The sequence below is a fragment of the Chrysemys picta genome, chromosome 8 (genome assembly GCF_011386835.1).
Source record: "Chrysemys picta bellii isolate R12L10 chromosome 8, ASM1138683v2, whole genome shotgun sequence".
Taxonomy (NCBI): Eukaryota; Metazoa; Chordata; order Testudines; family Emydidae; genus Chrysemys; species Chrysemys picta.
The window spans coordinates 74248443-74260173 of record NC_088798.1 but is presented as its reverse complement, the minus strand read 5'-3'; the positions used below and the strand labels follow the sequence as shown (position 1 = coordinate 74260173).

The 11731-nt window shown below is 40.1% G+C and overlaps 1 protein-coding gene across 4 annotated transcripts in view; it reads left to right on the top strand.

Annotated features, from left to right (window-relative positions):
- The window catches only part of LOC135973260 (mediator of RNA polymerase II transcription subunit 15-like), a 43977-nt gene that overhangs the window by 11087 nt on the left and 21159 nt on the right, over positions 1-11731 (top strand). The window contains exon 2 of one of the 4 annotated variants that reach the window (XM_065555860.1): positions 10635-10863. The exons of the other annotated variants lie outside the window; for them this stretch is intronic. The gene's annotated coding sequence lies outside the window, so the exon portion shown is untranslated. The remainder of the gene's footprint in view (positions 1-10634; positions 10864-11731) is intronic. 4 annotated transcript variants of the gene reach the window in all.

Here is an 11731-nt window from a genome sequence, read left to right as displayed (position 1 = left end):
AGAACTTTTCAGACGTTCTAAAGAGAGAGGCTGTCCACTTTGAATGGCTAGTGAGACGTAACAGTCACATCAGGCAAGGCAGAAAGCTGCTGGTAATTTTAACCCCTGCCTAGAGCAGACCGATAACTTCATTTGGGAGCAATTACTTTGTTGCCTTTAAAAATAGCACTGTAACCACTCTTTTTATGATTAGCTGTAATATAACCTTTATCCCTTTCAAACTATGCAAACTATTAAATGTAAATTAGGATTCAGTTAAAGATAGTTGATTATATTACAATCAGATGGCATTCATGCACTAACTGGAGTATATACAAATAAAGCTATTAGTATGACTTTTGTATGCTAACAGCAAAATATAATATACCTACCTATTCTAAAAATGATGAACATTAATATTGTATAACGACTGCAGGGGTGCGGAGGGAATATTACCTCTTAACTTCGTAAAAGGGGATTTAAGATTTTTATAACTGTTTTCCATAAAACTTTATTTTTGTCAAATTTTTAGGTATTTAATTTGTAAAATAGATTTTGCTTTGTACTGGCATACAGAAAATAGGGTATTGATTTAAACTTTTGGAAGCCACGTGATCAAGTAAATTTGTAATAAAAAGTCAATGGATCTATATCAGTTGTACTCACTGTTTTCATTTCTTGTACGTTCTAATGCAGTGGCGCTATACGTCTCCCAAGAAAAAAATAAGCTGAATTTGGGGAGGAAGGGAGTGGGAGGAGGGGGAAAGGATAAATATTGCCATTGTAAATTGAAGTGATTTTTCATATCCAAGTAACTTTTATTGTCAGTGAAGATTTGGTAGATATGCATTTTTATCTAATGCCTAATGCATACAATTTTTTAATAATTAAAATCTGAAGTTCTTGACTATGCTTCTTTTACGTTATGCTTCCACCTTTATGTAATCTAGTATCTGTAAACTCTCAAACTGACCCTTGGATTTTTTTTTTCTGGCCTTTAAGAAGGAAAAAAACCCTTAGAATTTCCTCAAAGCCTTACAAGGTTACCATGTTATATTTTTGCTCCCTTACATGTTTCTTCCCTCTTCCTCAAAGGTCTCTCTCCTCCATTTTAATTTTTCTAAGATAAACATTTAAAGCTTTTTAAGCAAAAAATAAGCCATCCTTTTTGGATCGAGGACTTCAGTGGATTCAGCAACTTTCATAGGCGCTAACTTTTTTTTTTTTTTTTTTTTTAAGTCCAGACTTTCCATTTTAGGGCATATACCAAATCTGATTGACTTGTTCCTATTATTTCCAAAGCTGTCGGGGATGGAGTTGGATATCCTGACATTGATGTACAAGAATGCTAAAACAGGTTTAAACTTTGTGGGAACTTACACAAAACATGAACACTCAAAGTATAACTAGCAGTGCTGAATTTTCTGTTTTTTATCAACTCAGTTTGTAGAAAATGAGCATCAGTGTATGATCTACTAGTTAGAAATCAGATTGCTCATTCAGAAATCTACTCCTAATTCATGGTAGTTTTCAGAAAGACAGGAATTTGCTGAAGTTCATTTGGGAGAGTTTTCTGCTAGTGAACACTGTCAAGATTTTTTTTTAAATTAAAAATCATTGTTTAAAAAATCCATTATTATGCTAATACATCAGCTTTTTTAAATTTTCAGGTTTACTTTACCTTCACTTTTCACCTCCCATGTTAGCTGTCTACTTTTTTGCAGTAAACTCAGTTTGGATAGTTGAAAAGTCAAGGTCAGTTTTGATATCTAGACTATTTGAAAAAAGGTTAAAGTAGTTGCAGGTTCTACCTCTGCTTCTGAGTCCCCTGCCAGTTTTTGTGCTTTAACAACCACATTTTATTATTATTTTTTTTAAATATTCTCTTTGTACTTCATAAAGCTTTTTACTCCTCTTTACCCTCCTCCACAAAAATGGGTGAAACTGAGTATAGTGAAGTTTTGGTAGTGTAACAGTGAAACTGCACACACAGTGCCGTCAAAATGATGTTTTGACAAAAAAGACAAACTACTCCGAGATTTTTTTTTTTTCTCTAATCTTTCAGCTGTGAGAATTTTGCATGTTGCTTGTAAAATGAAAGATAACTTGAGAGAGAAACGAGATTAATGGTGTTCCTTTACACTGGCTAGGTTCACTTTGGTTTCAGTCAGTTTAACACTCTGGTTCTCTACCATTGTGCAAAAAGCTTTGTGTGGGGGTTGCAAACGTGGCAGGGAGGTGTCATATATAATTTTAAAGCTCATGGAATTTTAATGTAATGAACTTCTCTAAACCTAGTATCATTAGAAATTTTGTTAACCAAACCTAAACTTTGGACCTAAAATGTTTGGCATTCTTTTAAAACTGATCTGTTGTGTGTTTGGAATTACTGAGAGTAGTGGTCTGAATGCAAATGAAAAATGCTTCTCTACATTTTGGCAGCAAGGAATTTGTGTGTTGGAGTGGTGAGGCCAGTAATCGGTTATGCACGTCTTCTCAAACGAGTGCCGCTCCATCTCTTCACTCACACGTTCATGCCAGGTAGTTGTCTTTGGTTTGCTTTGTGTTGTTGTTGTTTTTTTTAGTCTCCCTCTGCTTTTGTCTTTTGAAGTATATTAGTTACTGTAAAAACTGTCATTTGTCTGAACAGGGTGGAGTGGAATCCATGAAGGCCATGTAAAGTCATCTTATATAGTGGTTTGAAATGTATTCCATGATTTGTGAAATACAAAGCATGTGAGGGTTATCAGGGTCACATGTTGAGTTTATCAGTGTGATGAATCTTAATGCCCCTAGATTGCATATAGGAGCTGAGTACCAAACTCTCAGCTAGCTAATTGGGTAGTTCAAGACACGTAAAATTGTGATTAGAGAAGTATATGGGAATGAAGGGTAGAGCAGGGATTTATTTTCTAGTGTTGGTGTCCACACATTTAGGACATTGTGTGAAACTAAAAGAAATAAACCAAAACTGGATCCACTGGCTCAAAAAAATTAGTTGCTCTAACCAGCAAACTGGGCGCAAAGAAAGTGATTTGAACTGGAAGAGGGTATGAAAAAGGAGAGCAAGGTGTACTAACACAAATAGAAAGGCTTTGTACTGAAATTTTGCCTTGAAGATAGCCCCAGTGGACTCTGGCCTCCCTCAGGGGAGAGCCTATAATTGTGGTCCCGGAACTGAGAAGGGCCAGGCCCACTTTAGATAGAACTTCAGGATGGGAAGAAAATGGTCCAGCAGAGCTAGATGGCTTTGAAGAAGATATAGGCTCTAAAACTGCCAGAGGGTTGTTCAAGCACCTCAGGCCTAGATTAAGGGGTAGATTTATCATCAGTTAACTCTCAAACTTGTTGTCTTATCATTAACCAAGGTAGCTCATAGGGGGCTGGGTGTTACCAGTTCTCTTACCAAGCAGGCAGCCCTGTTCTGCAACAGTTCTTGGAAATATTTTTCAGAAGTGTTACCTTGGGAAGGAGCAGAGGAAGTCCTTTGGATGAAGGGCGGAGTATGAATAGTTGCTGTGGCATAGTATCTGATGTGCTCTTTTGAAGTACCTTTGTCAGACATTGGGTCCCCAGACAATGACATTAGTTTATCAGTCAAAGATGAATACTGTGCCTGCTAGTGCATACTACCTCCACTTCATTTGTTCTGTGAGACTGGCATGTCTGGCACCCCAAGTTCCATGGTAGTGTAAAATCTGCACAGCAGACTGGCAGGTGAGCAGTAGTGACACAGTAGATCCCAGATGGTGAGTGGGGGAAACAGAGTCCCACTCACAGAAGTCCAGTACTGTACAGCAGTGCTTCTCAAAGCCGGTCCGCCGCTTGTTCAGGGAAAGCCCCTGGCAGTCCGAGCCAGTTTGTTTACCTGCCGGGTCCGCAGGTTCAGCCGATCGCGGCTCCCACTGGCCGTGGTTCGCTGCTCCAGGCCAATGGGGGCTGTGGAAAGGGCGGCCAGCACACCCGTCATCCCGCTCTACTTCCCGCAGCCCTCATTGGCCTGGAGCAGAGAACCGTGGCCAGTGGGAGCTGCGATTGGCCGAACCTGTGGATGCGGCAGGTAAACAAACTGGCCCGCCAGGGCCTTTCCCTGAACAAGCGGCAGCCTGACTTTGAGAAGCACTACTGTACAGTTCACTGGGAACAAGATATAAACTCTGGAACCTGCAATTCCATTAAAATCTAAAAGCGGAGTGAAGTGTTAAGAGACTAAGAGCACATCAGGTGTATATCTTTAAAAATCAGTTAACATATAATATGCAGTATAAGTATTTGATGTGTAAGAGCATAAAAGAGAGAGTGCTGGATTCTCCGCTATGAAGATTTTCTGTACCTCTGATGTCAGTATGATTGTACCAGTGTAACTGAGAGGAAAATTTGGTCCTAAGAAGTTTAATGCAGAGGACAGCCTGCACTGGTAACGAGAGTTCTACTTACATTGGGTTGATTTCATTCTGCGTGTAGATGATGTCTCTTCTCAGATGCCTTGGGATTTCCTGATGACCACCAGGGGACTGTCGTAGTTAGTTTCTGTATCCATGTCAATTCCTGGCCACCCTCTGCATTTTGTTTTTGAGCTTGGATTAGAGGCCTTCAGACATGGATGTTGTACTCTGGTCTGCTCACCCACCGCTGTCATCAGTCTGAAGGACCCCCCTCTTCAGCCCAACCTCAGAGGCTAATGGCTCCTGTTTGGGGATAATACTGCTCAGCCTACTCTGGTGGCCAGTTGGCTCATCATCACTTCTATCATTGGCTATAAGTAACGGAGGCCCCTACATAGTCTCTTCCTTGGCTTTTTCCTCATAGGACACTGTAGTGAGAGGGGAATTAGAGCTAATGATGGAAGCCATGTACTAAGCCTGACTGATTATGGTGCAGAGTTTTTGAAATCCTATTCTGAAGCTGTGTAGGAGGGGAAGAAAGGCTAATTTGCCTCTACTGTTGATCACATAGATGCTGAGGAAGCTTTAGGCTAGAATTTGTAAATTAGATATATATCCCTCTTGGCTAGTGAGAACCAATGGGACGGTGTGAAGGCTGTTATAAGAGCTGATTGGCAGAGTCCGTTAGATGATGCTTCTTTTAAAGTGCCCACTTCTCTTAAGAAAATGATTAGGCTTTTGCTCAAAACAAAAATCTTGATGCTGACAAACTCTTCATTTTATCACTCTGTTTTGAATTTTCTGTTTTGTGGAGAAGGCTGTAGAAAGACAGCTGCGACCACACCTGGATTCCCAGGTCATCTTGACCCACACCAATCTGGGTTAGTCCTGAAAGTGATACTGAGACTATGCATTGGGGGGGGGGGTTGCTGGCTGCCTGGTGTCAGATAATCAGACGTCTTAGCTGATTTATATAGAGATATTAGCTAACTTGGCCAGGAAGAGGTTTTGACCCTAACACGAGTATATGGAGTCCATCTTGAGTGGCTTAGCTCCCTTTTTTCTGAGAGATCCCATATCACAGTCCTGGATACTTGGTCACCTCCGCTAAGCATTCCACAGCGTTGTGTTCAGTGTGCGTGGGGAGCTTTAAGCATGGTTTGTGATGAAATATGGGCTATGGTGTCATATGGGAGGGCGTGTGTGAAACCTAGTTCTGTGTTTTCATCCCATGTAATCTGGCACAGTGTAGTAATTTACCCAGTGCCTAGCTGAGACTGGAGCTTGAATAAAGACTAACTGGCAGAGGGTCAGCCCATACAAGACTAAGATAATTCTTGTTGGCTGGAGTAAACGGTTTGAAGAATTGACAGGGAGCTATTTCAATTTTCTCATTTGGGAAGGTGTCTCTGGCTTTTGTGATCCAGGTTCACAACCGTAGGAGTTTATTGGGTCCCCAGCTGGATGATTAAGTACCACGAATGATCAAAAATTCTGATTTTTCAGTAGCACACAGGTAGACAGTTGTGGTTCTTTGAGATGTGTTGTCCATGTGAACCCCACTCTAGGTGTGCAGGAGGTCTACCAAAGTTTGGGACCCGTTCTATCTTTGTCTACCTTTTTCCTTCTATAATATCATGTAATTTGAGATCAGCAGAGGTGCTCAAATCCAGCAGTCCCCTGCTACAATCATGAGGGGCTGAACGCTGGGCAGCATGTCTTCAGAGAACAGCTCATGTCTTTGGAACCCACTTTTTGCATTGGTCCAGCAGAGCTAACATTTCAAATTCTGGGCAAGTTGCTGAAATTTTAGGAATGGATTGTAATAAGAAGGGTGCATGAGGGCCTGTGATATGCTGGAGGTCAGATTAGAAGATCTGGTGGTCCCTTCTGGCCTTAGACTCTATGACTCTGACTCTATGATTATGGGAGATGGCATAACTTCCAATAAGCTGATGAGTAGGAGAGTCCATAATTTGCCATTGGTTTATCAGGATGTTTTGTTTTTAATAGAGAGGTGTAATTCTATATAAAAATACTGTGTGTGTGAAAGACCGAGAATTCAGATTTTCGTAGGAGGGATATTTTTATGAAATAATTTGCCTACAGGCTGAGGTAATGGAGTTGTTGTCACTGGGGCATATCTGTTCAAGGCAAGACCAGAGAACAACTGATGTGGATTCTGTAGAGGTCTCTCAGTACTGCATGGCAGTGTTGCAGGGTGATGGACTAGATGGCCTAAGAGCTATTTTCTGCAATTAATATTTGTGAATTAAATTCTTTAAACTGATATGTAATGATGGTTTTTCTTTTGGTCAGCATATGTAGTTCAGTTTGCAGATAAGACTTTTGATCACACCGCATTAAGAGCTTGATTCAGCAAAAAATATGTTGGGCTTCCATGCTGCATTAGGCAATGAAAGTCCTGGGAAATTGGTTTCTGCAGGCTTTTGCAGTGCTATACAGTAACTTGTGTGCTGAATCAAACTCTTTAGTTGGTGGGCCAAAGTAAAGCAAATAGACCTTGGCTTCTAACTGAAAGATAAAACTTTAGTATCCAGTAACAGAGCCATAATTCCTAGTTTGATTATGGAGATAGCACAGATTAATTTGATGGCAACTACCTAAATTACTGCACCAGATACAGAATGACTGCTTGCCTTGTGGATAAATGCACATCTGTACAAGCAGTGCAAGGAACTGGTAGTCCTCGGAGCCCCATTACAGCATCTTGATGTCAGAGTCACTGCACTAGAGGAGGGGAGAGATGGAATTATATACAAAGACAGCATATATAGATATTGTAGATTGATTTTATCTCAGGGTTGGCTTCATCAGTCCTCCACTTGAGAAAGCCTGTCTTATGATTGGAGGGCAGCAAGGTAGAATGAAGGGACAAACCCTTAATTGAGGATGTACCTTTTGATAGAGGAGAGTGACTGTTCTTCACCCACCAAAGTAGGCCCCTTCAGACGATCGGGATAGTTGTGAATTGTTGATGTACTGTGGTGGCAGAAGATTAGATCATTAGAAATATGGATAGCCAAATACAGGGTTACTGTAAGAACTGTTTGCTGACTTGCTTCACAGGTTCAAAGGTAAAAATCTCAGAGATATCTAGGTAAACGTCTAATGAGTGCTGGGGAGAAGCCTCTGGCTGTGGTACATATTGGGATGTGGCAATGTTTAGATAATTAGGAAAAAGTCTTAGGATTTATGGTGCTACCTTTTTCTGAAATGCTTTTATTGCTAAATGCAGGGGCCGGTAGGCAGAGAGGCGCTTTAGAGAGTTAATGGGTAGCTGAGAAGAGGGCGCAAAGAGTATGGAGGGTAAATAAATTAGGCACTGAGGAGCTTTGGAGGGTAAAGAGGGCCTATCTAGAATGGATTGGGTTCTGCTTTAACCCAAGTGGAACCAGACTGGTGGCACAGAACGTTGACAAGGTTTTGAGAAGATTATTTAAACTAGGAGCTGAGGGAGAGCTGACAGGTGCAATGGAACAGTTGAATCGGACTAGGGCATCTGCTCGGGTTGTCAGTAATAGAAAGGGATCTCTGCATCTAGGAGAGAATTTGCAGTGGAAAATGGAGCAAAGGCAGGTTGAGATTGCAACAGTTCAGTCTAGAAAAGGAACAGGATGTCAGACTAAGGAGTTAACTAAGAAAAGGCACACAGCCAAAAATAAAAACTGTAAGTGTCTTTGTACCAGTGCGAGAGGCTTAAAAATAGATGAACTAGAATGCCTGGCAATGGAAGAGGACCTTGATATAATAGGCATTACTGAAACATGGTGGAATCATAAAAATCAGATATACTGTATTACCTGACTATAAACAATAGAGGAGGAACAGATTAAGTAATAGAGATGGTGGAGTAGCATTATATCTAAAACGTTTTCATTGAATCTGAGCGAACTAGAGTTGAGGATCATACATTAGAATCTGCACAGAGACAAATCCCAAGTTGTAAGGATACAAATGTATTACTGTCTTCCTGGTCAGGAATACACTATTGACTGTTCATTGTTGAAGGAGAGCAAAGAGGCAGTTGATTCTTCATAAAACTGTAATAAGGGGTGACTTCAGCTACTCATGTATGATCTGGTCAGGTCTCACAATAGAGCACAATTTGAAGAAGTAATTTCTTGACACCTCAAATGATTGCTTCTTGTAACAGCTTATTCAAGAGAGATTCTTGATTTAGGACTAAATAACACACAAGAATTGATTTAAGAAATAATTATAGTTCAGCCATTAAGTAATCATGACCATGGTATAATTACAGGTTCTCAGGAGAGGAGAAATAATATCTAAAACGAGCCTGGTGATACTAAACTTAGGAAAAGAAGATTTCAGGAAAATGAAGATGCTAGTCAAAAAGACACTAACATCAAAAGGGATGAGGGTAAAATCCTTAGACTCAGCAAGGAGGACACCTAAGTATCGCAAAAGCTCATAAACATCCAAGAAGGTGTGCACGGCCCTGAAGCTGAAAGAAAGCAGGGAGTCAAGACATAAATCAGTATGGTTAAATGGCAAGGTATAAGAGTTACTGGAGTGAAAGTATTTTTTAGAAAATGGAAGCCCAACCCGAGTGAAGTGGATAGAAATCTATGGCAGGTAACATGTAAAATGGCAATTAGGGTTAAGAGGGGTTTTGAAGAGCTGCGAGCAAATGAAATATTGAAGTCTGTTAGAGGCAGGAAGGCTATGAGAGAATTTGGGCTCACTGAAGTATGAGGCTGTAAAAGGAGCAGCTAAGGAGGTCAAGGACATTACAGAGAAGCTGAGTGACATTTCTGCATCAGTTTCATGGCAGAAGAGTTTGAGAGATACCTGAACTTGATCTATACTTTAAGAGTACCTCATCTTCCTTATCTGAAAAGACTGAAATGTCCAAAGAGGAGCTGCTAGAACAAGCTAATAAATTAAAGCCCTGTTATGACCAAGATCAGAGCTCACCCAAGAGTTCTGAAGGAACTTGGGAATGAAATGGCTAAGTTGCTAACTAAAATAAATGTCTCATTAAGATCAGTATACTTGAGGACTAAACAGTAGTAAATATTGTACCTCTTTTTAAGAAAGACATTAAGGGTGAGCCTGGGAATTACAAACCAAAGACTCTTACTTCAGCACCAGGTAGTCTAGTTGAAATGATAAAACATCTAGAGGAACACGATAGGGCCACACCAGCCTGGCTTCTGCAAAGGAAAATTGACCCTCCAATAATCTACTAGGATTTTTTTGAATGTGTTGACAGAATAGTGGGTAATGTAGGACTAGCTGACCTAATATATTTTGATATTTTTAAAAGGTTTTGACAGTTCCTCCCAAGATGCTACTAAGGAAACTAAGTATGGAGTGAGAGAGAACCTGCCTCCCCCCCCCCCCCCCCGACATCAATTTATCTTCCTCGTTCTGGCCGCTGCGTATCACTCCAGCAGCACAAAGTGGTCAGAATCCTGGGCCAAAGTGGCCATTTGAGAATTCCCCCAGGCTGGGAGAGTCCTCAACTGGTGTAAAGTGGTATAGCTGGCTCATATACCAGCTGCCCCCTTCTGCTGACAGTGGGAGTGCAGTGTCCCGGTGTTTTGCCATTTCTCTACTGATGTATGTATAGGCCCTAGACTGCTCTCACTTTTGGCTGCATACAAATCAGGAAGCCATATCAGGGCTCCCTGACTACCAGTAGATTGTGGTGCAGGACAGAATCTCAGTCCTGGAGGATAAGAAACTGACTAAGGAACAGAAAACAATAGGGACGTACTGTTAATTTTTATCATAGGAAAAAGGTTAACAGTGGGGGCCGCAAGGTTTCTTATTAGAACCCATGTTTAATATATTAACTAGGGCTGTCAAGCGATTAAAAAAACTAATCTCAATTAATCGCGCTGTTAATAATAGAATACCATTTATTTAAATATTTTTGGATGTTTTCTACGTTTTCAAATCTATTGATTTCAATTACAACACAATACCATGTGTACAGTGCTCACTTTATATTTATTTTTGATTAAAAATATTTGCACTGTAAAAAAACTAAAGAAATAGTATTTTACAATTCACCTAATGCAAGTACTGTAGTGCAATCTCTTTAGCTGAACTTACAAATGTAGAATTATGTACAAAAAATTGTTTTATTTTCCAATGCAATGTAAAACTTTAGCGCCTACAAGTCCACTCAGTCCTACTTCTTGTTCAGCCAATCGCTCAGACAAACAAGTTTGTTTACATTTGCAGGAGATAATGCTGCCTGCTTCTTGTTTACAGTGTCACCTGAAAGTGAGAACAGGCATTCACATGGCATTGTTGTAGCCAGTGTTGCAAGATATTTACATGCCAGATGCGCTAAAGATTCATATGTCCCTTCATGCTTCAACCACCATTCCAGAGGACATGCATCCATGCTGATGATGGGTTCTGCTCAATAACGATCCAAAGCAGAGCAGACTGACGCATGTTCATTTTCATCATCTGAGTCAGATGTCGCCAGCAGAAGGTTGATTTTTTTTTGGTTTATTTGTTTGTTTGTTTTGTTTGGTGGTGGTTCAGGTTCTGTGGTTTCCGCATCGGAGTGTTGCTCTTTTAAAACTTCTGAAAGCATACTCCACACCTTGTCCCTCTCAGATTTTGGATGGCACTTCAGTTCTTAAACCTTGGATCAAGTGCTGTAGCTATTTTTAGAAATCTCACCTTGGTACCTTCTTTGCGTTTTATCAAATCTGCTGTGAAAATGTTCTTAAAAAGAACATGTGCTGGGTCATCATCCGAGACTGCTATAACAGTGGCAGAATGTGGATAAAACAGAACAGGAGACATACAATTCTCCCCCAAGTAGTTCAGTCACAAATTTAATTAAAGCATTATATTTTTAATGAGCATCCTCAGCATGGAAGCATGTCCTCTGGAATGGTGGCCAAAGCATAAAGGGGCATACGAATGTTTAGCATATCTGGCACGTAAATACCTTGCAATGCTGGCTACAAAAGTGCCATGTGAATGCCTTTTCTCACTTTCAGGTGATATAATTAAGAAGCAGGCAGCAGTATCTCCTGTAAATGTAAACAAACTTGTTTGTCTTAGTGATTGGCTGAACAAGAAGTAGGACTTAGTGAACTTGTAGGCTCTCAAGTTTTACATTGTTTTATTTTTGAAGGCAGTTATGTAACAAAAAAAATCTACATTTGTAAATTACACTTTCACAATAGAGATTGCACTACAGTACTTGTATGAGGTGAACTGAAAAAACTATTTCTTTTGTTTATCATTTTTACAGTGCAAATATTTGTAATAAAAATAATATAAAGTGAGCACTGTACACTTTGTATTCTGTGTTGTAATAGAAATCATTATATTTGAAAATGTAG